The following is a 26,425-nucleotide window of genomic DNA, read 5'->3' as shown; positions in this document are numbered from 1 at the left end:
AATACAGAAAGAATTGGTATAAACAAAATATATTAAATATAGATGACATAAGAAAGAGGAAAATGATTGTGAGCTTGAAGCTCATATAGCTTATATGAGCTTGAGGGTCCAAACACATGGGTCCCACATTTTTTGTGGTGATCCAAACCATTCATTTGCAAGGCCCCATCATAGATACGATGTGTACCAAAAATCAGATCCATTGGATCATCCTAACCCTTCCAAAAACGGAGGGCAAAAATGGGCAGATTTGTGGCAAACGGTGTCTGTCCATTTTGCCCTCCACATTTGGATGGGTTAGGATGATCCTATGAAGCTGATTTTTTGTACACATCCTATCTATGTAAGTTCCTTTCAAATGAATGCTTTGGATCATCCTAACAATGTGGGCCCACATGTGTTTGGCCCTCAAGCTCATATAAGCTATATGAGCTTCAAGCTCACAATCATTTTCCTCCATAACAAAATGTTTACAAAAATAAGGCATCCCTTTTTTATAACATGTAATGAATGGATCAATGAAAGGAACATACAAGAAATACTTGTTCGCATCATGTGCCAATGGGACAGAGTCACTGGTTCCACCTTAGATCACAAATATCAAGTGTAGGTTAAATTAATCTAAAAATATGAAATAGAATACATGGGCAGGAAATCATGTTCAAGAAAATGTGAAGGTAAACATTGGGCAATTCTGTACTCCACTGCAATGAGTAAATTGTTGTTGGGATACTAGGGAATCTCGGATGAAGATGAATCGTGGTGCACATTGGGTCTTCCAGCGTATGTCTCTAGGATTCTACAACTCTGCTCCAGGAAATGTGCACTCATGTTGCCCAAATGCCTAGCGAACACGCTTATGCAGCCTTGATCATAGTTGAAAAAACGACCCAAAAACTTCTCAATGTAACAAACCAGAAGGTAGAAGAAGGAGAAACATACAGAGCAAAAATTTTCTATTTGTGTCTCTTTCTTCACACAAAATGAAGCCCTCAAAAAGACTCCTAAAAGTTGTGTCAGCGAAATTATTCAGCAATAACTTCGAAGTTAAGGAAGAATTTACATGAGTAGTAACAAAAATAAAATAAAAATTTAGAGGGAAAGGGCAACAATCACCAAGAATAGCACAATGTTTTTAGTCGTGTTTACAAGCATAACGAAAGGGTAATAATCACAGGCAATACGGAAAAAAATAAAGTAAAAGAGAACATCAGAGGTAGTTTCACCTCTGTCCCAACTAAGTCTGTCGTCCAATAATCAGCTATTCACTCTTTTGTAGACGGTTGAGATTAATCTCAGCCTTTCACTCTTTTGTGAAGGGCTGAGATTAACAGCATGTCTTTGAGATTAATCTCAGCCCTTCACAAAATAGTGATAGTCTGATTTTGGAGTGACAAGTTAAGTCACGATGGATGTGACCATAACCCTTGAACATAATCCACCCACGTTGAGGGAGTCAAAGTTAAAAAACAAAAAAACAAAAAAAGAAGAAAGAAAGCATAGAAACATGAAAAGATAGAAAAAAAGAACATAATCCTTGAACAATAGCTCACAAAAGATGAATCTGATTATAAATACATTTAGGGCCCGTTTGGATACCTCATGCATTTTTGTATTTTGATTTGGATTTGAGTTTTGGATACAAAACACATCAATCATCTTTATGATCATGTTTTAAGAGAGAGAGGGAGGGCGGAATGTCTCGCTGCAGCCGAAGCAACGTTGAGGAGCAGCGATGGTGACGGAAGTTGCCACAAATATTGATTTCCAAATAATGTCTCGCAGAAAAGATTTGAAAATCAGAATTTTTTGCACTGTTGTAGCTGATTTGGAAATCTAAGGATCTGATCCAGTTCAAAATATCAACTAAATCCAAATCTAAATCTTGCTGGTATCCAAACGTGGCCTTACTTCTTTGAGAGAGAGAAAAGGGGAGATATGTACCTTTCAATTGCTGGCGACCATGAAAGTGAGATATCCAGAGAGAGAGATTGAATGAGGTTGAAAAAATGGAATGCAAACACCTTTGGAAAGTAGATCCATAACGTGTATGCTAGCAAGATGAAGCACTCTGCAAGAAGAGAATTGGCAACTTGAATAAGGAGGTGACTACAGCCAGATCCAAAACATATCTGGTAGCAAGATGCGCGCTCTGCAATGAGAGAAGGGAAACTTGAATATGGAGGATTCTAAAGTCTATCTTGCAACTGCGGAATCGCAGGATGGCTAGGAAAGATAACAGAAATTGGGAAAGCAATTTTCCAACGTAGAAAAGGAAACGTGTATTAACACATTATGAAATTTCTGTATGATGGAACTTATTTAATATCATATAAATCCATAATATACAAACTGGATTAAGCCATTGCCACCTCTTTCACAAGCTCAAAAAACCATAGAAGAAGCCCACAAAAAGCCATATATTCAGGTAGTAAAAATCTCACATAAACAGAGGGAAATGTTATCAGCGCTTCTATTTTTTGATGATTACACTCCTCACTTGATTAAAAGTACGGTATGGCCAGCATCATAGGATGATCCAAACCGTCCATTAGATGGGCTACACCCTAAATAGGTTGTGCCCAAAAATCACTTCCATGGGTTGATCCTAACCCTCCGATCTATAGAGGGTTAGGATCATTGAGTCCTTCTACAGATCGGAGGTTTAGGATCAACCTATGGAAATGATTTTAGGGGCATAATCTATTTAGGGTGTGGCCCTTCTAATGGATGGTTTGGATCATCTTATGGTATGGGCCATACCGTACTTTTAATAAAGTGAGGAGTGTGATCATCAAAATACAGTAGTGCTGATAACATTTCCCAAAAAATAATGCCTTTAACAATCTCCTTGCGTGAATTGGTGGGCCACACGAGTGACCAACATTTAAAAACTCACTCGGACATGAACTCGGCCAAGGTACAAAAGGAATTGATTTTGGATGCGCAAATGATTGGCACGATTAACTTTTCATTAACTAGTGTTAGTGAAAGAAGTTTTTGACTGAATTAGGAAAAACTTGAAGTTGGATAAGAATCCATCCAAAGGGAAACCAAATTGACTTGGCTTAGTCAAGTCATGACTCAATGAGTTTTTAAACAACGTGTGTCACACAGTTTAATGGTCCAAGAGAACAATTACAAATTGCAGCTCTCATAACAAAGAAACTCTATGAGATGATGTAGAGTGGGTTCCGGTATTTCGTGTAGATTAGCTATTTTTTTCACCATTTCCATGTAATAGGGCATGTGCTTGTGTAAGTCATATCCCATATGAGGGGTAGTTTTTTCCTTTTCCTTTAGTAGGGATTACTATAAATAGGGACGGTTTTGTCCCATAGGAGGCGACTCGTGCCAAATTGATGGAGTAAAAAGAGGTAGGGGCAGACTAAAAACAACTTGGGTAGAAACAGGGAGGAAAGACTTGATAGCTAGGAACATAACAGAGAACATGACCTTGGATAGGATAGAATGGAAGAAAATGATCCATGTAGAAGAACCCAACTAGAACTAGGATTAGGGCCAGGTAGATTCCTTTTACCTTCTTCATGAATTTTTTCTAAAGGATTCATTTAGCCGATCCCAACTAGTTTGGGACAAAGGCTTCGTTGAGTTGAGTTGAGTTGAGGGAAGGTTTTGTCATGTTAGGGGACTTTTTACAAATCTGAGATTTAACTTTGGGGTTTTTTATGACAACTTCCTGGAGCTTGCTGCTGCAAGGAGCAGGATTCTTTGGTGAAGAACAAACGAACAAGGTATTGACTATCGAGAGTATCTCTGTTTTCCTTCTTCATCTATCCATTAATCTTGTTGTAAGAAAGAGCATTGTTCATTGAATGCAATCCTCTTTCATCCCATCGATTGAGAATTAGCTTGAATTTAACCGGACTGTTTTTTTTTTTTTTTTGAATGGTTACACTTTCATTCAGAAAGGAAAAGGGAAGACCGAGATGGTCAACCGAAGCGTACAAGAAGAAGAGAACTTACCATATTGATTTCTCTAATCTCATTGGAATTACATGACCTTTGGCCAGTTTTGAGTCATAATGATGAATCTCAGTCCAATGCACATATGGTATCCTGCATCTATGATATATTATTGCTGTAGTGAGTAAAGTTGTTGTCGTATTAAAGAATTACAATCTCAATTCGTAAGAGGAAATTACAGATCTGCTTGCCGCATGGGAGTAACCTTCATCACCAATTTGAGTTGATGAGATCTGCTTCTTAACTGAATGTTCCTGGGTGATATTTAATTTGGGAAGTAAGTATCACATCACTGGTATATAGATCATACGCAAGATTGGAAGGGATTAAGTTCAGAGAAGCCCACTGCGACTAACATGGGTTTTAGTTCTAAATAGTTATGTGGCCTGATCTTAGTGCTAGAGCACTGTTTTTTATGGTGAAATGAGTTTGAAATTGTGACTCATGTTGCCGGGTTTGGGGAATGACAAGAAACTTGAGCTTCTTCTTGGATTTGTTCTTACTATAAAGCTTGTGTTTGGATTTTCAAATTCTTCGTTTTCCACTGCGCGAGATGCTTTCAAATTTGGCCTAAATAGTGATAGATTCTTGGGTTCTTCAGTTATAGGTTTATGCTAAAAAATCTTGAGGGTATCACTTTCTCAATCAACCATATAGTTTTGGGGAAAATAAATTCAAAGGATTTCTGGGAATTAAAAAGAACAGAAAAAGCAAAATAAATCCATGCAAAAAATTAAGGGAAAAATACAGATACATGTTGGGTTTTTCGCCGAAGACAATCCACTTTAATTACGAAGCAAATAAATATGTGGATAAAAGAATCAAACCAACAAGAGAGCAATCACACAAAAGAACACAAAAGATTTACGTGGAAAACCCTCCAACGAAGAGGGAAAAACCACGGGATGAATCCTACGGAATATTCACTAATCAAATAATTAATACAACGTCTCTTTCTCAAGTTTTTCACCCAAAACTTGAAACCATACAAGAAATAAGAGAGTCAAAAGGCTGCCTCGCTGTGAACAACAAAACCCACTTTCTCACAAAAAATTACCCACTTCGATCTTCAAGTCGAAGAAGCCCAAATCCTCACAAAGCCTCCGTGCGATGAGAGGATTCAACGGCGCGGTGAAAATCTCCAAGAAGAACGCTCCAAATCCTAGGTTTTGATTCCACACAAAACCCCCAAGAGAGCTACCAAGAAAAAACCCTTGCTTTTCTTCTCATTCTTCTCTTTCCTTTTTTTTTTTCTTTTCTTTCTATTCTCCCTTCACTCGATTTTACCTTTTTTGCATTTTTTATTTAACGAGGACACACACACACACACCACCGACCATGTATGCTTTCCTCTTTCAATGAGGATACCTTGTTTCCTTTTTTAATCGGAAACATGTGTATATGTGTGGGGCCTACACATGGGCTGGACCCACCAACAATCTCCCCCTCCAGGCTCATGAAGAGGAGACACCAACCTTGACTCTCACTTGGAGTCCATGCCAGCCATGCCTAAGCATAGCTCAAGCTTTCCTTTTGAAACAACCATAGTCAACATATCAAACGGGTTCTTGTCAGTGTGAATCTTCTTCAATTGCACCAACCGTGTTTCGATCACATCACGGATCCATCGGTTCCTGAAAAACCATTCCACTATTGCCAACTATTCTTTGGCTTTATGAGATTGTATCTACTGAAACCTTTTTGACTCCCCATCACTAGCAATCAATATATAATCTGAGGTAGGATATCTCGTTGGTGGCTGATGCTCAGTAGTAGATCTTCTAACCTGAGATTCCACTATCTCTATCTGTGGGGATTGCTCCCCCTGCTCATGATCTATAACAGTATCATGACTACATGCATCTGATACATGATCACTACCGTCTTCTTGCACTTCTCCCCCATGTGTAACATGCTCGAATGGAGAACGAATAGATGTAAGATCAATAATACCATCAACCACACATTTACCTTTAGGGTCTTCAAGCCTCTCAAAATCTGCAAAAGTATGGTCTTCATGGAACACAACATCTCTGCTTCTGACTATTTTCTTCTTTTCAAGATCCCATAGTCTATAGCCAAATTCTCTATTTTCATAGCCCACAAATATGCATGGAGTAGCTTTATCATCAAGCTTTAACCTTTGTTCTTTGGGCACATGAGCAAAAACTTTACACTCAAACACCCTCAAATGAGAGTATGAAACATATTTTCCTGTCCACACTCTTTCTGGAATATCAAAATCCAACGCAGCCAAGGGAGACTAGTTAATTAAGTAGCAAGCAGTGCGAACTGCTTCACCCCAAAATGACTTGGCAACTTAGCTATCTTCACCATGCATCTGACTGTCTCACTAATAGTGTGATTCATTTTCTCTGCCACCCCATTACCAGGAACTATCTTTTCATGTCTTATACCATGTTTAGAACAATAACCTTTAAACTCGTTTGATATATACTCTCCCCCGTTATCAGTACAGAGGCACTTTAAAGATTTTCCTGTCTTTCTTTCTACCATGACATGAAATTTCTGAAAATATTGGAACACCTGGTCTTATGTTTTCAAAAAATAAACCCACATTTTTCTGGATGCATCATCAATAAAAGTGACAAAATACCGATTGCCATCAAGGGATTCCACCTCAAAGGGTCCACACACATAAGAATAAACCATTTCTAAAATATTAAATTTTCTTTCTGATGACTCAACAAAAGAGACCATATGTTTATCAAATAAACAATCATCATAAGGGTCAAGATACTTACCTTTGGCGGATGGAATAAGTGCCTTATTTGCCAAAATCTACAACTCCTTCTCACTCATGTGAGCAAGCCACTTATGCCACAAGCTAGGAGAACTGTCTTCAGTAACATTTACCATATCCTTGCACACTTTGCATAAGTCTTGTATAGTGTGCAACAAACCTTCCCCTTTGCAACAACGAGTGAACCTTTGGTAAGCTTTCATGTTCCCTTACCAAAGTAGCTTTCATAACCTTCCCTATTCATGGCTATCCCAGAAATCAGATTAAGGCGCACAGGAACATGTCGCACATCCCTCAAAGTCAACGTCCACCCAACATTGGTTTCTATGCACACATCACCAATTCCAACAATCTTTAAGAGACTAGTGTTGCCCATCTTCACCATACCAAAGTCTCATGCTTTATATGAAGTGAAGAACTCCCTGTTGAGAGTAGCGTGGTAAAAAGAACCTGTATCAACAACCCACTCTATACCCTGATCTGCAACATGTAAACACTCTTCTTCTCCAAAAGAGAGTGTTATCACTTTTTTGTCAGACATGGTAGTCGTAGTGTCTTTATCATCATCATTTTTCTGATTTTTACCTTCTTTTTTTCTCTTTTGTAAACCCAACAAATCTTCCTTATATGGCCATCTTTGCCACAGTGGAAGCATTTTTTCTTCTCTCTTGAATTCACAATTCTCTAGATTTGTCATAATATTTTGACCCTCTGCTTTTACTTCTACGCCTGTTCTCTGTGACAAGAGCCTGTGCATGGTCTGTAACCGTTGATTTCCTTCTAGTCTACTCGGTAGCAGTACAATCCCTGATCGGTTACGAACGATGTTTTCAGAATGTCTACCTCATACATTCTAATCTGGTTGTACCCTGAGAAAGCATCCATGAAGGTTAACAGTTCGTGACCTGATGTAGCATCGATAAGCTGGTCAATCTTCGGGAGAGGGTAGCTGTCTTTGGGACATGCCTTGTTCAGGTCGGTAAAGTCTATACAGATCCTCCATTTCCCGTTGGATTTCTTTACCATCATTACATTGGCCAACCAGTCGGGGTATTTGATCTCCTGGATGAAATCTGCTCGTAGTAGCTTCTCAACCTTTTCTTTGATAGCCGCTAGCCGCTCGAGAGTGAAGTGTCGTCTCTTTTGTTTGATCGGTTTACAAGTTGGATCCACTCTGAGCTTATGGACACTAACCTCCGGATCGATACCCAGCATGTCTGCCGGCGTCCATTCGAAAACATTGGCGTTGCTTCTGAGAAAATGTTAATTGATCTCTGACTTCCCCGTTCAGTGATGATCCTACTTGTACGATTTTTTCAGCTCGATCTTCATATAACTGGATTTGAACAAGTTCTTATGCTGCTTCGTTGACGACCACTTGAGTTTCGTCGCGAAGATCCAGCATTTCAATGGGCATTGCTTCTGGCGGTCCCTTCCCTTTAAGAGTGGCGACGTAGCATTCTCTAGAGCGAGTTTGATCGCCTTTTACTCCACCGGGCCCTCTCGGGGTTATGAATTTCATTTTTTGGTGATAGGCGGAAGGTATTTCTCTCAACAAGTTCTGCCGCCCTGGTCTTCCCAAAATTGCGTTGTACGCCGAAGGGGTGTTTACTACCAGGAAATCGATCATGGCGATGGCCCGTGGTGGTGCATTCCCCGAGGACTGGTAATTCAATGGAGCCCATCACTTTGACGGCCTCCTCAGCAAACCCATAAAGTTCTGTGGTGGAAGGTTTCAAGAGATCATCTTTGATGCACAATTGTTTGAAAGCGTGATAGTACAGGACATCGACAGAGCTTCCATTATCAACCAGGATCTTTGGTGTTTCAAAGTTGGCGACCAACATGGTGATGACTAGGGCGTCGTTGTGCGGCAATATTACGTCGTTTAAATCAACATCAGAGAATGAAATTGCGTTTTCAGCTTTCAAATTTTTATCGGGGATATGTACTGAGTTGATTTGGTGGGCGTAAGCCTTGCGAGCAGCTGAGGAGCTCCCTCCAGCAGTTGGCCCCCGAATATGGTCGTGACGACCCCAGTTGGCTCGAAAGATGGTTCTATTCCGAGAGGGCTTACCAGAGCTGGAGACTTCGCTCGGCTTCTCTGCGAAGGAGACCCTTGCGGACTTCTACCCTTGGTTGGACTAGGAGCCTGGGGTTCTCTTCTGTCTTGGCCCCCACGTTGGTGTCATGTCCATGGTCTTTGTGGTACCTGCAGTACTTGGACTTGTCCCTCTTGTTGCTTTTGCTCAACATCTTGGCTGGCCACCTAAGAAAGTCTTCATCTGTTATGGCAGCCAAGATCCGGGCCCTGGAGGTGTTGAGTGGGGTATAATTTTCTTCTCTTCGTGGCGGGCTCTTATCCTTTCGGAGCGGTCCATCTTCTCGTCCGTGTTTCTGGTTTGATGATTGCCCGTTCCTTTCTGATTGGCCACCATTCCTGCTATTCATAGCCGCCACTGTGTCTTCTACTGAAATGTATTTTTCTGACTTTGCAATGAGATCAGCTAGGGAGGTTGGTGCCTTCTGCGCAATGGATTGTTTGAAGTAATCTGACTTAGCTCCTGCTAGCAAAGCGTTTATGGATGCCGACGGATCCAAGTTAGTTATTTGCAAGACTTCCCTATTGAACCGGCGTACGAAATCCTTCAAAGACTCATCGCGCTCCTGCTTCAGCGCCATGAGTGATGCGGCAGTCTTCTTGGGTCGACGACTCCTCATGAAGTGTTGAACCAAGTTGTCTCCGAGATCTTCGAATGAGTTAATGGAATTCGGCCTTAGTCCTGCGTACCAATCTTTGGCAGCACCTACCAGTGTGGGGAAGGCCCTGCACAAGAATCCATTCAAGACCTTATGCAAATCATGGTTCTGAAGGTCTCCAGATGGTCCACGGGGTCAGTTGTCCCGTCATTTCGGGGGATTGGCGGCATTTGGAAGTCTCGGGGAGTTGGTGCATTTAGGATGGCTTCTGTGAATGGAGGCTTGCTGTTGAAGACCTTGAGGTCAGGATTTTTATGAACTTTGGCTAACTCTTTGATCCAATGATCTATTTCTTCAAGTTTGCGTTGCATGCATTCGTCCTTTTTGTCTTCTTTTTTTTCCATGTGCCTTTTATGTTCTTGTAGGGGAATAGAAGCGGAGTATGATCGACTCTCGAATCTTCTTCTTCGCTCTTGGTGATTTCCTTGGCCTACGATATTCTTCGGGCCTTGTTGCCAGTTTATAGATCTCGATCGATCCCGATGGCAATCTCGACTTGGTGACGGGGATCGTTCTAAATGTCTGTTTCGACTCATCGAAGGAGATCAGTCACGACTATGGGGGAAATATTGATTAGATGAGCGCAGGCGAGATCTGAGACAGTTGCGTGGCTCTTCCCGCCTGTGAGACACTCCTCTTTGCATGCGTGGCTCTGGGGACATTAGTCGTGCAAGAGGAGGGCTAGTGAGGATCCTAACTTGATTAGCTAGATCAGCCACCTGTTGCATCATGTGATTGAACTGCTCCACTGGGAGTTGCAGGACGGGCGCAGCCGATCGCTGTTCTTCTAGTCCTTGATCCCCTGAATGGACTTCGGCCATGATCTGCGAATCTAGGCGTCTGTTCTTAAGAGGAGCCTTGGGAGGCAGAGGGTCTCTAGTGGTTACTGGGAGTGGGCACCTCGTCCCGACCCTACACCTCGACCTGAACTCGTGCGGTTGCTTTTCCTGCCTGTCATGTGGGAGATTGGGGACAGCTTTTCGTTTGGGTCCCACGGATGGCGCCAAACTGTTGTGGTAAAAAGCAGTTATGTGAGGTGGCAGTCGAAGAAAAGCAAACCTGACTGGGATATGATCGGATATTGGGGTGGATGTTGATCTGATCGTTCACTGAGAAAGGCTCTGTATTGAGACGAATCCTGCGCAAGGTAACACCCGGTCAGAAGGCCAACTCGGGGGATAGTCCCCGGACAGGCCCTCCGTGCTTAAGTCAGCACAGGACATCATCTATAGGCCGTACGGAACAGAAATAGCTATGAACAGTAATTTCTCGAGTTTCGAACCCCTACCTTTGAGCCTTTAATGGCTATTTATAGTAAGCAGATATAGTTGATTTACCTTTCTGCCCCCTGACAGGTATCGCCCTTTGACTAGGCAGAATGTGGGTTTAACTCTCTGCTCTTTAGGGTCAGGCCCTTAATTTCTCTTTGCTGAGAAGGGCAATTTGAGAAATATCACTTAGGGAAACGTGTCACGCTCTGATTGGACAATCGATTTTGGGTCCCCATCAGACTGTGTCCGGACTAAGCATTCTCTCGCTAAAATCCTAGTTGCAGTGTGATAGAGGGCGTTGATCTAGGTGGCCCCAGCGTGACAAATTTTGATTGGGTTTAAATCAAAATTAAAGCAATCTCAGGTACATTGAAGATTCGGGAATCACAATATGTAGAACCACGATTCCCATTACGTAAAATCCGTTCCTTTAAGTGATGTGAATCGCGATTCCCATATTTCGACGTGAAATTACTTTTTTAACCCAGCTATCAAAGGGTATGGGTTACTTTTGAGTGGGTGCTTTCATGTAATTTCCCATAAAAACCTAATTTCGTATAAAACGAGGGTTTTGGATGAAACCCTAAAAAATATCTTTTTCTTCTCCTCTTCCACCGCCCCTCTCTCAAACGACTCCCTTCTCTCAAACCCTCGCCGTTGGACTCCGACGACCGTCTGACGGAAGAAGAAGAAGAAGAAGAAGAAGAAGAAGAAGAATAAAGAAGAAGAGAAAGAACCCTTCTCTCAAACCCTCGCCGTCCGACTCCGACGACCGTCCGACGGAAGAAGAAGAAGAACAAGAACAAGAACTCAGGTATTTTATTTTATTTTTTCATTTTTTTTAAAAGAAAGAAAGAAAATGAAATTGAATCCCCTCTCTCTCTCTCTTTACGGTTTCTGTGGATGGTTCTCACAAAAACCATTCTCACAAAACCATTCTCACTTTCTGTGAGAATGGTTTCTGTGAAAATGAAAACCCCCTGTTAAATGGTTTCTGTGAAAAGGGTTTGGTACTTTGGTGTGCAATTATCAAAACTGACATGGTAGTGCAATTATCAAAATTCAAAACTGTGAAAACATGTTAGCAGTTAGCAGTAGCACTACGATGTTAGCACTTAGCACAACTGACCTTGTCTTTTTCTCATTTAATTCTTTTCTAATTTCGTTAAATAATAAAAGACAAGAGTTAGGGCAATTATCAAAACATGGTAGTGCTAAGATGAGTTAGTGGAATTATCCAACTTCAGTAGCTTTTTGGCTTTTGAGAATTATTTAATTTTCTTGAATTTTTATATCAAGTCCAACATTTTCCAAAAGTACAGTGGAGCCCTCTTCATAGTAGCCCAACAAATGAATGGTTTGGAATCTTGGATCATCCTAAGAAGTTTGCCCCACTGTCCTTTTTGAAAAAAACTATACTTGACAGTTGAATAGTTGACACTTGACACACACTACATGAGATGTGAATTTTGATTCCAAAAGTGTTTACTGATTCAAAATTGCATTTAGGCCCAATTAATTTTAGAATTTGAGAATTGAGTTTGAGTTCAAAATTGAATATTAGTTTAGACTTTAGATTGAATGAGTTGATTGTATGATTGAATATTTTTATCAAATATTGTTTATGATTGAATGTGCTGAATTGCTGATTTTTTGTCTCTGACTCAAATTGAATGTAGTTGTACAAACTCAAATTGTCTCTGACTTAGTATCTATCTCTGTACAGCCATTCATTTGGCAGTGATTTTAGCCCAGTCATTTCCCTAGATATGTGTTGGAAATTATAAAATGGAAATGATTTTAGCCCAGCCATAATTTGATATTTAATGCAGACGGTGGCCTATCTTATTAGCTTATCTTTTGAGCTAATAAGATATTATCATTTTGTCATTTGATAAAAGTACGAGAGTACATAGTACATACGAGCCTACGTGGGGCCTTTACGAGTGATGGCGAGCGGAATGACTGAAGTCTCCAACAATGGTTTACTGGCATGGATCAATGGGTTGCATCAAGTGGAAGGAGTTAATCTTGGCACGGTGGGCCTATGCAGCTTATGCAATATTGCCACTGTCTGTGTTGATTGGGGCTTGCTTCGTGCCGCAATTAGTTGTTGGGATGGATCCAGATTCGCATGTGTTTCATTTTGGAATGCAAGAGCTTTGTCCGACTCATGAAGATATTTGCATGATGCTCCGCATTTCTCCTGATCATGTTCAAGCCTTCCTTTAAGGAAGGCTATGATAAGGCATTGAGCCGTCTGATTGGCGTGCCACAGAAGTCCCTACGTCACTACCGTCAGGCAAGTAGTATCTTCGTGCATAAGCTAGTACAAGTCTTTTCACCAAGTAGAGAACTGGATATGGAGTATCGTCATTGCCGTGAAAATGCATTAGCATTATGTGCTTATCCAATGTTTCTCTTTCCGGGCCGATCAGAGTCATCAGACTTGATTCCATTATATTTTGTAGACTTGGTTGATCAAGTTCGCCAAGGTGCAAATCTAGCTCCTACTGTCTTAGCGGAACTTTTTGATAGCCTAGAAAGTGCTCGCTGATCTACTGGATCTGACTTCTTGGGAAGTTCCGTCATTCTTTATGTAAGTATTGGATGGTTTATTAAAAATGCTTGAATGATGTACTTGGTTATGGATAATTATTGTTTCTAACTTTTTTTATATTTAGGTTTGGCTAGTGGAGAGATTACGAATTTGGCTCCACCACCTTTGCCAAGACGAGCCTGGACGAGGAGTTTTAATACTCGGAAGGTGTTGGTTTCATTCGATGATCACGACAGTTGGGCTATATGGCTTAAGGGTCACGAAAGTAAGGACATTGAGTGGACTCTCCCATGGGCTCCCATTTCCTCTGCAGTCCTCGAGACTTCTTGCCAGAAGTGCGTTCGGATAATGGGTTTCCAGAGCACTTCCTTTTACTTGCCTCTTCGGATCCTCCGACAGTACTTTGGAGCCCAACATCACATAGCGATGATGGAGGTACCGGACTCCATTCGCCCTTAATCCTTGAAGAAGAGGACAATGAATGCGATTGATAAAGACTGGAATCGGCGAACCATCGTTGTCGTTCAGAACAACCCCACCCCTGAAGAGGTGAACAACTATTTTTGGGAATGGTATGGGACTGGTGAGGCAAGTGGTGCTCCTGAGTCAAGTGCTGCTTCTATGAGCGGTGCTTTTGAATTAGTTGATTCTATGACTGGTGAGGCATAGTCAAGTGCTGCTTCTATGACTGGTGAGGCAAGGGGGTGATTTATTTGTATTTTGATGATGTATTTTGCTGAACGGGTATCAGATCTATGTAATAGTTGATTAGTTGATTACTATTTTGTATTCTCAAATAGGGCTTATGTAATGGTAGTTGGATATAAATCCAATGGATTCGACACTGCGCCACGGGAAACCCAACCCTCACCCTACCCCTGCAAAATAGTGAATACCCTCGGGAATTCCCACGTAAGACGGTCTGGGGTCTGTTGGATATAAATCCAATGGATTCAACACTGCGTCACGGGAAACCCAACCCTCACCCTTCCCCTGCAAAATAGTGAATACCCTCGGGAATTCCCACGTAAGACGGTCTGTTGGATATAAATCCAATGGATTCGACACTGCGCCACGGGAAACTCAATCCTCACCCTACCCCTGCAAAATAGTGAATACCCTCGGGAATTCCCACGTAAGACGGTCTGTTGGATATAAATTCAATAGATTCGACACTGGGCCACGGGAAACACAACCCTCACCCTACCCCTGCAAAATAGTGAATACCCTCGGGAATTCCCACGTAAGACGGTCTGTTGGATATAAATCCAATGGATTCGACACTGCGTCACGGGAAACCCAACCCTCACCCTACCCCTGCAAAATAGTGAATACCCTCGGGAATTCCCACGTAAGACGGTCTGTTGAATATAAATCCAATGGATTCGACATTGCACCACGGGAAACCCAACCCTCACCCTACCCCTGCAAAATAGTGAATACCCTCGGGAATTCCCATGGAAACCCAACCCTGAGCCTACCGCTGCATACCCTTGCATGCATGCATGTAAGACACTCACAGTAGAAAATATCTATCATATAATTCAAATATTTTACAATTTGATTTTGTCAGAGGCAATTGAGGAAAGATGGACGAGAGTGTCGACCAAGAATTTCAAGGCCAAGGTGTAGGTGATGATGACATAATTTTTGAAGGGGACCTAGAATACAACTATGATGAAGAATATGTGGAAGAAGATTATGACGAGGACATAGTGTTGGGTCCGAACGCAAGGTCAGCGACAGTTTTATGGTCACACGTAGTCAAAGGAAAGAAAGCTGGCGAAGGACATGGGAGAACCAAAAAGTGAAAATGTAAGCACTGTAAGAATGTTTACACTGGGACTTATACAAGGGTGCACGCACACCTTGTGAAAGCACCAAGAGGTCAAGGTCAAGGAATAGCATATTGCAGTGCAGTTGCAAAAGACAAACAATTATAAGAGCACATCAGAAGCCAAGTCCAAAGAGCAGAGAATTTACCTGGGAGACTGCCACTGAAGAAATCACGGTTAGACATGCTTGGCAAGTCTTCCAGCTCCGGTGCGACTTCTTCAAGTAAGGTTGGTGAATCACCACTTGGCAAGTCTTTTAGAGCAAAGGATAGAGACGATGTTGATCATAAAGTGCTGCGATTTTTGGCCGCCAATGGGATTCCCTTTAACGTCTTCCGATCTCCATATTTTCAAGAGATGATAACTGCCGCCAATTTTGTGCCTGGATACAAGTTGCCTTCTTATGAGAAAGCAAGAACAACTTTATTGGACCGTGAGAAAGAGAATGTAACAAAAGATCTAGATGTTGTGAGAGAAAAATGGCCTGAACATGGGCTTTCTATTGTCTCTGATGGATGGACAAACGTGAAGAACAAAGCCCTGATTAATGTACTGGCATCGAATATGTTCGGTTCAATGTTTCTCTATGCGCACGACTTCTCTGCCGTGGAGAAATCAGGGAAAAACATTGCAAAGTTTTTGTTGGATGCCATTGAAGAAGTAGGGCCTTTTAATGTTGTGCAAGTGCTGACAGATAATGCAGCCAATTGCAAGCTTGCTGGGACAGAGGTTAATAAAGTTTATCCCCACATATTTTGGTCTCCTTGTGTGGTTCACACATTAAATCTGATATTCAAAGACTTGACCAAGCATAAACACCTAGGTTGGATTGGAGAGACTTACCGTTCCTGCAAGGATGTCGTCAAATATATTACCAATCATTCGCAGGCTCTTGCTATATTTAGAAGCAATTCGAAGTTTGAGTTGCTGAAAGTTGCGAAGACTAGATTTGCAACTCATTATACTACACTTAAGAGACTTCTTGATGTAAGGGAGGCGTTGCAGATGACAGTATTAACAGATGCTTGGAAAGATTGGTTGAATGCTTGCACCGACAAAGTGATGACAGAGAGGGGCGAGATGACAACTGGTGTGTAATCTCTGATGAATTTTGGACGAACATAAAATTGGCATTATTAATTACGAAGCCCGTTTATAAAATGATTAAGTTCACTGACTAGGAAGGCTGTCTGATATCAGAAGTGTACGAAGGCATGGACAATATGTTAGGACAAATAAAAGATAACTTGAAAGATGTGCCTGACATGTACAATCATATTCATGGTATTGTGGTGGGACGATGGGGGAAGATGAATGTTCGAATGCATGCCTTGGCTCATGGACTCACTCAAAAATATTATGACCCTCCATATCTCAATATTCCAGCACCAGGCGGTGGTAAACGAGTCACCCCAGGTATGTAATTGTTTCTCATATTGTGAATTTTCATAATGTAATTGTATTTATCTTCATTTATGTTATCAACTGATCGATTATTCAATTTTATTTTCAGATAAAGACCCTGAAATCATGGATGCTGTATATGAAGCCATTACGGATCTCTCTCCTGATGATGAGATGAGTGGTACGATTAGACGTCAGTTATATGATTTCATAGGAAGGGTTGGAAGGTTTTCAAGTAAATTTGCCACTGAGAATGCGAAAGATCCCAATGTGTGTGTGACCAAATGGTGGAACTTTCATGGAAGTCATGTACCAGAGTTACAGTCAGTGGCCATCAAAATTCTCTCACAGCCTATCAGAACATCTTCTGCAGAGAGAGTATGGAGCACGTATAGCCTCATTCACAATGTAAAGCGTAATCGCTTAAATTCACATCGTGCTGATACCCTTGTGTACATCCACTCAAATCTTCGACTCCTATCCAGGTTTAAGTTTGTTTCGTTTTTGCATGCAATAATTGTTTTTTATTATTTATGTCAGATTATTTATTTAATTTCGAATCTATTATTTAGATTTAATGCGGCTGCATACAAAGAAGGACCAAATAGAAAATATGACATCAACCCAGAGCTCCCACTTATGGATGACTCCTCTATCAGAATGGAGGATATGCGATGGCAGGATCTCGATGATGATTTCCTTAGACCTTCTACATTTCGTGCGTCATTTCAGTCATTACCTTCAAGTTCTTCACTCACTATTCGTGACTTAGATGACAATGACGAAGCTGCAGGATCTGAGACTCCAAGAGTGGTCAGTAGCTCGGAACTTAAAATTGGACGACCATCCAACACTCAAGGTCGTATTACTAGTTTCCTAGGGGGTGGAGAACGTACAAGGGGAGGTACAAAATCTTTAACACTTGCAATTTCCCAGTGAAGATATCAGTCTTATAAATATTAATTGTTGGACAATTTCAAATAACTTAAATAGAAAAGTCGATGCTTTTGTTTTGTGTTTAAAATTTGGAGGGAAGATTCAAATTAAAGTTCTCCCCCTCTTTCTTTGAAAACTAGAATCAATTGCATGAATGGGGACTTGAACCCAAGACCTTGATGTGTGTGTGAACATTGTGCTCTCTAAACCAAGGCAAAACAAATAGTCCCACATAGGAGCTTGAGAGAATTTTTCTCATCCATATAAGATGGAGAGTTGGAGAAAGGCTTGAGCCTTCAAGGGGCTTTAGAATTTGTTGGGTCTTGGGCTTTTAGAAGAGCACAAGCCCATGTGTAAAAAACACACACACGCGCGTGCGCGCCTCGCCGTGGCCCGTGGTCCGAGGTCCGGGTTTGGATTTGGGTGTGGGTTTGGGTTTAAATGAAAAGGTTATTTTATTGCAAAAAACTGTTTTAATTTTTACCCTTTGGTTTTGATATGGACACACCACCTTAATTGCAAAGAACCGTTTAAAATCTCAACGGTCACAAAAATGACTGTTGGGAGAAAAAATGTTACTGGCCTTTAAGGGTGTGTTTTAATGGTGGCTCTTCCCAACAGACATTTTCTGGTCTATAAAAGGGGACGAGACAGATTGTTTTGAACACAGAAAATTACACAGACATTTTTGCACTTTCTGTTCTGTTCTTCTTCCTCCTTCGTTCTGTTCATTCTGAGCACAGTTCCATTAGTGATTCTGGGTGGACTAGTCAGCGAGTGCACGTGGACTGGGGCCAATTTCGGCTGTTTTATCTTGGCGCGTCGGTTCGCAAATCCCGGTTGCACCGATAGGGGGCGGATACGATTCTTAAGGAAAGTAACCAGTGGCACGACTCAACCTTATTCTTTTCAATCCGATTTCCAGAGGGTTTTTCAATCAAACAGATAAGTTCTATTTTATTTCTGATTTCCAAACAGAAAGAGTTTTTTCATTTCAAATTGCAGATTTTTTGGGTTCGAATAAACCATAGATCAGATCCATATTCTAAATATTATTATTTTCCAACAGTCTTAAGAATCGTATCAAAACAGATCTGATCTTATGGCTTCTGATAATCCAAACCCAATTGCTGGTGAGAATTCCAATCCAAATTCTGTCGTTCGAACACCTGTTGGGAACAGAATTCTCAATACTGTTCCTGATTTTTCCAAAATCGAACGACTAACTGGTTTGAATTACAAAAGGTGGAAACAACAGATCTTGTTTGCTTTGCAACAAATTGGTATTGCTTTTGTCCTTACCCAACCAAAACCAAATGAAGAAACTGCTGATTGGGATAATGCAGATTATATCTGCAAGAATCATTTGTTGAATGGTTTGTCTAATGAACTTTATAATATCTATTATTCCTATGAGCATGCTGCTGATCTTTGGAATGCCATAGTAACTAAATATGAATTAGAGGATGCTGGAAATAGAAAATATGTGATAGGAAATTTTTTAGACTTTACTATGGAAGATGGGAAACCTATTTCTGCCCAAATAGATGAGTATCAGTTTATTATTGGTGAATTAGCTAAGGAAGGTATGAAATTACCTGATACATTCATGGCCGGTTCTCTCATTGAGAAATTGCCTTTGTCTTGGAAAGATTTTAAAATTGGAATGAAACACAAGACAAAAGAATGGACCTTATACCAAGTGGTTGTTCGGGTTAAAATTGAAGAGAAAAACAGACTTAAGGATAAGCAACTAAAGGCCAAAGAGTACACCTCTAAGGCAAACATTGTTGAAACCAAGATTGATTGATCTAAGAATATGAAACCGAAGAAGGATAAGAACTTCAAGAAATCTGGACCTAAGAAGAAAGGAGTCTGTTTTGAATGTGGGAAACCCGGACACTATCAGAAGGATTGTCGACACCGAAAGACTGGTTCATCCAGTGCTAAGGTTAATCTAACCGAGGCAGGTATGATTGCAGCAGTTGTGACTGAGGTGAACTTGGTGGAAAATCCAAAAGAGTGGGTGCTGGATACAGGTGCTACCAAGCACATATGTGGAGACCGAAGTTCCTTCTACAACTTCACTACAGTTGATGGAGGAGATCAGGTCTATATGGGCAACTCACAGACCTCGAAAGTCATGGGCAAAGGCAAGGTCCTTCTGAAGTAAACTTCAGGAAAGATACTTGCATTGCAAGAAGTGTTGTATGTGCCGGATATACGGCAGAACCTGGTGTCTGGCGCGCTCCTCAACAAAAATGGACTGAAGCTCACTTTTGAAGCAGACAAGGCGATCCTTAGTAAAAGTAATGTATTTGTAGGAAAGGGCTATAATGCCAATGGTTTGTTTGTACTAAATGTACTTGAGATTATGAATGAAAAACCATCTTCTTCTGCTTACATAGTTGAATCTTTTGATATATGGCATGGTAGACTAGGTCATACAAGTGCACCTTATATTAAAAGACTTTGCAACTTAGGTTTAATAAATGAAAAGATTGAACCTAGTAAAGAAAAATGTGAAATTTGTGTTGAAGCAAAATTCACTAAGAAACCTCACTTTAGTGTTGAAAGAAAAATTGAATTATTAGAGCTAATTTATAGTGATCTAGCTGATTTTAGAAATCTTGAATCTAGAGGAGGTAAAAGGTATTATGTAACCTTTATAGATGACTACTCTAGGTACACTAAAGTATACCTTCTTAGATCTAAAGATGAGGCTGAAGAAGCCTTTATCAAATATAAAAATGAAGTGGAAAATCAGTTAGATAAAAGAATTAAAAGACTTAGAACAGATAGAGGAACATAATGCTCTATAACTAAGTTCTCTGATGATAATGGTATTATCCATGAAACCACAGCCCCATACCAACCAGAATCAAATGGTATAGCAGAACGGATGAACAGAACCTTAAAGGATATGTTCAATGCTATGTTAATAAGTTCTGGTTTACCCTTAAACTTGTGGGGGGAAGCACTTTTGGCGGCATGTTATATATATAACAGGATACCTCCAAAGAAGAAGGGTCAAATACCATATGATTTATGGCATAACAAGATGCCCAGTTTATCTCACTTAAGAGTTTGGGGTTGCTTGGCTAAGGTTGGAATACCTGAACCTAAGAAAAGAAAATTAGAACCTAAAACTTGTGACTGTGTATTCATAGGATATGCTCAAAATAGCCTAGAGATTTCTGATTTTGAAATCAGTTGAAAATATCCTAGAATATAACACTATAATTGAATCTAGGGATGTTGAGTTCTTTGAACATCACTTCCCTATGAAGAAAGAAATTCCTAAAGAACCTAGTTATGTTTCAAGAAATCAAACTGAAACTGAAAATGAATTGGACCCTGAGTTTCAAGAACTCAGAAGAAGTAAAAGACAAAGGAAAGAAACAAATCTAGAAGATGGGATGTTCACCTATCTAATAGATAAAGATCCTGTAACTTATACTGAAGCTGTAACTTCTCCAGATGCTGTATTCTGGAAAGAAGCTATAAAAAGTGAACTAGACACCATAATAGAAAATCACACTTGGGAACTAGTGGACCTTCCTCCTGGAACTAAAGCACTAGATAGCAAGTGGATATTTAAAAAGAAGCTAAGACCTGATGGGATAATTGATAAGTTTAAAGCAAGGCTAGTAGCTAAAGGCTTTAGACAGAAGAAGGATATAGACTACTTTGATACTTATTCTTCTGTTGCAAGGTTGTTCACCATTAGGATATTATTAGCTATAGCTTCTATTCATAAATTGGTAATACATCAAATGGATGTAAAAACAGCTTTCTTAAATGGAGATTTAGATGAAGAAATCTACATTAAACAACCTGAAGGATTCAATGTAACTGGACATGAAAACAAAGTTTGTAAATTAATTAAGTCATTGTATGGCTTGAAACAAGCACCTAAAAAGTGGAATGACAAATTTGATAGTGTCTTAATTACAAATGGCTATAAGATAAATGAATCTGATAAATGTGTTCATAGCAAGTTTAATGGTGATGAAGATGTAATTTTGTATGTATATGTAGATGATATACTGATTATGGGTACTAGTTTGGACATAGTTAAATCTACTAAGAGATTTTTAATGTCAAACTTTGAAACCAAAGATATGGGTGAAGCTGATGTAATTCTAGGAATGAATATCGTTAGAAAAGAAAATGAAAAAATATTGTCTCAGTCTCACTATGTAGAGAACATTCTTAGGAAGTTTGGACAATATGATAATTCACCTGCAAAGACACCTTTAGATTGTCAGGTTCACCTAAAGAAAAACAAAGGTGAGTTGGTATCCCAAAAGGAATACTCAAGTATTATAGGTTCAGTGTCATATTTAATGAACTGTTATAAACCTGACATTGCACTAGCAGTTGGAAAACTCAGTCAACACACACATACACCAGGACATGAACACTGGCGGGCTTTGACTAGGTTGTTGAGGTACTTAAAAGGTACAATGAACTTTGGACTGCATTTTAGGGGGTATCCTGCTGTCTTAAAAGGCTATAGTGATGCGAATTGGATCTCTGATTCAAGGGATTCAGTGTCTACCAGTGGATATGTATTCACCCTTGGTGGTGGTGCGATTTCTTGGAAATCGGTTAAACAAACATGTAGTACAAGTTCCACTATGGAGCAGAATTTATAGCCTTAGCCCTAGCAGGAGCTGAAGCCGAATGGCTCAGGAATTTTATGGCAGATGTGCCTTTATGGCCAAGGCCAGTTCCCTCGGTGTTTCTACACTGTGACTGCCAAGCTGCTTTAGCCAAGGCAAAAAATAAGACCTATAATAGCAAAAGAAGGCATATTCGCCTGAGGCATAATTTGGTAAAGCAATACTTGAGTGAGGGAACAATAGCACTCGACTTTGTAAGGTCGGAGAGGAATCTGGCAGATTCTCTGACAAAGCCACAGATAAACAAGGTGGTTTATGAGGCATCGCAAGGAATGGGGTTAAAGCTCGTGGCATGAACCATTAGTGATGGACACCCAACCAATGTGAAAGGAGATCCCTGGAATTTGGTTCAATGGGTACTAACAAGTCACCGGATGGTTTGTTAACACTATCACCCCCTACTCCTAGGTGCAAAATGTTGGAAGATAGTGTTCACTGCAAATGAGAAAGGATGAGTTATAGGCACTTAATCAGTTCATAACCTATATTGGGTGGTATGTTACTTGCAGTGCATACTTGATGACTGACCTAAGTGAATGTGGAAGTAAGACCGCCTCCTATGAGAATTTAACGAGTAATTCTCTAGAACATTCATGAGAACCAAGAGGGGAACAAGGCCAAAATGTTCCAAAACTGTGATTGAATCACCAAGGAATCGATGGTAGGGTGTGGGTGACAGGTTAGTCAGTTACACCTACGAGGAAAGGTTGAAGGAGTCTAACTCTACCCGTACTCGGTAACGTAATCTGTTTATCCTAAATATCGGTTGAAGTCCAAAAGACACCGGTATGAACCCGCTCTATTATTCTAATGTGCTCAGATACTTCTGTTTTTCAAAACTGTAACTGTATTTTGAATCTTGTGGGGGATTGTTGGACAATTTCAAATAACTTAAATAGAAAAGTCAAAGATGATTTTTTTTGTGTTTAAAATTTGGAGGGAAGATTCAAATTAAAGTTCTCCCCCTCTTTCTTTGAAAACTAGAATCAATTGCATGAATGGGGACTTGAACCCAAGACCTTGATGTGTGTGTGAACATTGTGCTCTCTAAACCAAGGCAAAACAAATAGTTCCACATAGGAGCTTGAGAGAATTTTTCTCATCCATATAAGATGGAGAGTTGGAGAAAAGCTTGAGCCTTCAAGGGGCTTTAGAATTTGTTGGGTTTTGGGCTTTTAGAAGAGAGCAAGCACATGTGTAAAAAACACACGCGCGCGCGCCTCGCCTCGCCGGGCCGGGCCGTGGCCGTGGCCCGAGGTCCGAGTCCGGGTTTGGGTTTAAATGAAAATGTTATTTTATTGCAAAAAACCGTTTTAATTTTTACCCTTTGGTTTTGATATGGACACACCACCTTAATTGCAAAGAACCATTTAAAATCTCAACGGTCACAAAAATGACTGTTGGGAGAAAAAACGTTACTGGCCTTTAAGGGTGTGTTTTAATGGTGGCTCTCCCCAACAGACATTTTCTGGTCTATAAAAGGGGACGAGACAGATTGTTTTGAACACAGAAAATTACACAGACGTTTTTGCACTTTCTGTTCTGTTCTGTTCTTCCTCCTTCGTTCCGTTCATTCTGAGCACAGTTCCATTGGTGATTCTGGGTGGACCAGTCAGCGAGTGCACGTGGACTGGGGCCAATTTCGGCTGTTTTATCTTGGAGCGTCGGTTCACAAATCCCGGTTGCACCGGTAGGGGGCGGATACGATTCTTAAGGAAAGTGACCAGTGGCACGACTCAGCCTTATTCTTTTCAATCCGATTTCCAGAGGGTTTTTCAATCAAACAGATAAGTTATATTTTATTTCTGATTTCCAAACAGAAAGAGTTTTTTCATTTCAAATTGCAGATTTTTTGGGTTCGAATAAACCATAGATCAGATCCATATTCTAAATATTATTATTTTCCGGCATTAATTCATTTATTTAAACTTTTCCTTTACAGAAAATGTAGAAGGAAGAGAAGAAGGAAGAGGACGAGCTGATCATGTTTATTCGAAGGTAAAGAGAAAAGCCTAACTTTATTTCTTTTTATTTGAAAATACTAGAGAAATTCTGTAATAATTTTGATATTTCGCTTTTTGGAAACTGATTTTTTTGTTTAATGGTGGAGTCCTGGGCCTCCTGGCTCCTGAATGAAAAACTGTTATAATTTCAGTATTTGGAGAATCATGTTTATGTTTAATGGTGTACAGTTGAATGCTTAGATTTTGATTTTCAGGTATTTTTCCTTAAATTTATCTTTTATTAATTTTTTATAGCTCTCTGAAGACTCTCCGACGACTCCCCGGCGAATCCCCGGCGAAAAATCGAATCCCGCTCCCAACCATCCCCGGAACCTTTGAATCCCGCTTTTGATTCCTGAATCGAATCCCGATTTCGAATCCCGACCTGGCAACCTTGCTTTAAACCATTATACGACACCTGGTTCCAAGATAATTTAGAGTAGAAAAACCCCCATTAGAACCCATGTTCCTTAAACTTGATAAATAAGCAATCGGAACAATACCCACTATCCACCATTGACAGAAGAGAATTGTCTCCCGCCCCATATATTGTTTTCCTCTAAAACCAAATATAAAAGATCATTTCTAATAACATCTAAAAATTCATAGAAATGAATCTTGAATGGAAAGAATAAACAACAAAAATCATAAAAAAATAAATGCAGAGAACCAACAAATCATAAATAATTCAAAACAAACCATAAAGAAAAATGTAGATAAGCAACAATTTCCCAATAGGATACCAATTTTCAACTAACCAATGGATGTAGAAACCTGCTCCCATCCTCGCTCCTCTGCAACCATACATGCTCGAACGGCTGATTGGCATTGTTCACCAATATATTAAACTCATCTTGAGGCCGAGGAATACTCGGTATATGAAACGGAACCTTCGAACGTCCCGCCAACGTCTACTGATCTTTCTATGCGATTTTCGCCATTGTTGACGAACCCAAATCACGTTCCTCGTTTCTCTCCAAATTACGCATAATACCTTCTTTTTCTTACCATAAACCAACTGAAACCCATCTTCAGAATCCAAACAACTAACCCCTGTTTCCTCCTCGTTTTTCTTCAATCTCTTAAACTCATCCATAGAAACATCAACTCTCTCTAAAACGTCATCATTCATGTTAACCAACCATTCATACGCGTCTTACGAATCCTCGGGAAAAATCAAGGGCTTTCCAAAGAGAAATCTCGAGGAAGAACCAATGCTTTTAAGCGAAGACTCGGGTTTCTCCGCGATTTCTTTTACAGGAACTTTAAATTCATTGAAATTGTTGAAGAAATGAAAATCTTTTTCAGAAGGAATACCTCTTGATGAACCAGAGAGCTTTGAAATTGATGATTTGAGAGGACCTGATGCAGTGATGCCTCTCTCTCCACTTGTTTGTCAAGTAGTATTTAAAGGGCTTTAAGAGTTTTTTGATAACCGTATTATCTTCTCACATCCCTTTAAATACTACATGACAAACAAGCGGAGCGCATGTCTATCAAAACACTAGAGTGCAGAAATCATTTCCTTATAAAAATCATGCCATGTTTGTTTCAAATTGTGACAGCCGATGGTGAGCCCTCAAACCGATTATTGGACTTAGACTTAAAATTTGGAGGCTCACCATCGGTTGTCATAATCTCAAATGAATATGGCCAAATATTTTATCATCTTGGATTACAAAATCCTTGTATCCAAACGGCAAGCATTGGCCTTCAAACTCTCCACTATGGTCTCCTGGCGAGCATTGCCATCGATATTGCTCCAATTGAGCAAATTGCTAGGAGAAATGGAAGAATCATTAGCTTCCTGGCCCGAGTAGATTGATGAACAATGCGTTGTGTAATACATAATATCAAATTTATGGACCTTTCGATTGCCAGTATCTCGGTGCACTTGTCTGTTATTCGGACAATCCTAGTCATTCGATCCTAGGGCTTTATTGCGATAACTATTTTTTTTTTTGTTAGGTATACGTGGACTATTTATTAGTCAATTTTTTGTTATTAATCCTTGATAATTTATTTTAAATGATGAATGGTCGTCTGATTAGTGAAATGGGGGGACACTCTGCTCCGTGTAACGAGTGGACTGATGAACGATGCACTTTGTGCGATACATAATGTCGTCCTCAGGCCCATTGAAGATCAATCTCATCGGCGTGTAGAGGCGAGAGAGCTTGAGAGACATCGGCTGAAAATATATTTACAATTAAATAA

The 26,425-nt window shown here is 40.2% G+C and overlaps 1 long non-coding RNA gene across 1 annotated transcript; it reads right to left on the bottom strand.

The window, feature by feature from the left end:
• Positions 1–834: 834 nt before the first annotated feature.
• LOC143887484 (uncharacterized) lies at positions 835–25,359 on the bottom strand. The gene is made up of 3 exons (XR_013254199.1): positions 24,967–25,359; positions 1,945–2,071; positions 835–866 (listed from the first exon to the last, which is right to left on the bottom strand). It is a non-coding gene; the product is annotated as an uncharacterized LOC143887484 (long non-coding RNA).
• Positions 25,360–26,425: the final 1,066 nt, after the last annotated feature.

This window comes from Tasmannia lanceolata, unplaced genomic scaffold, assembly GCF_043159265.1.
Source record: "Tasmannia lanceolata isolate RefF3 unplaced genomic scaffold, GAP_Taslan_0.1 ptg000012l, whole genome shotgun sequence".
NCBI classification, from domain to species: Eukaryota; Viridiplantae; Streptophyta; class Magnoliopsida; order Canellales; family Winteraceae; genus Tasmannia; species Tasmannia lanceolata.
Note: the sequence above shows the minus strand (reverse complement) of the source record. Positions and strands in the feature narration are given on the sequence as shown.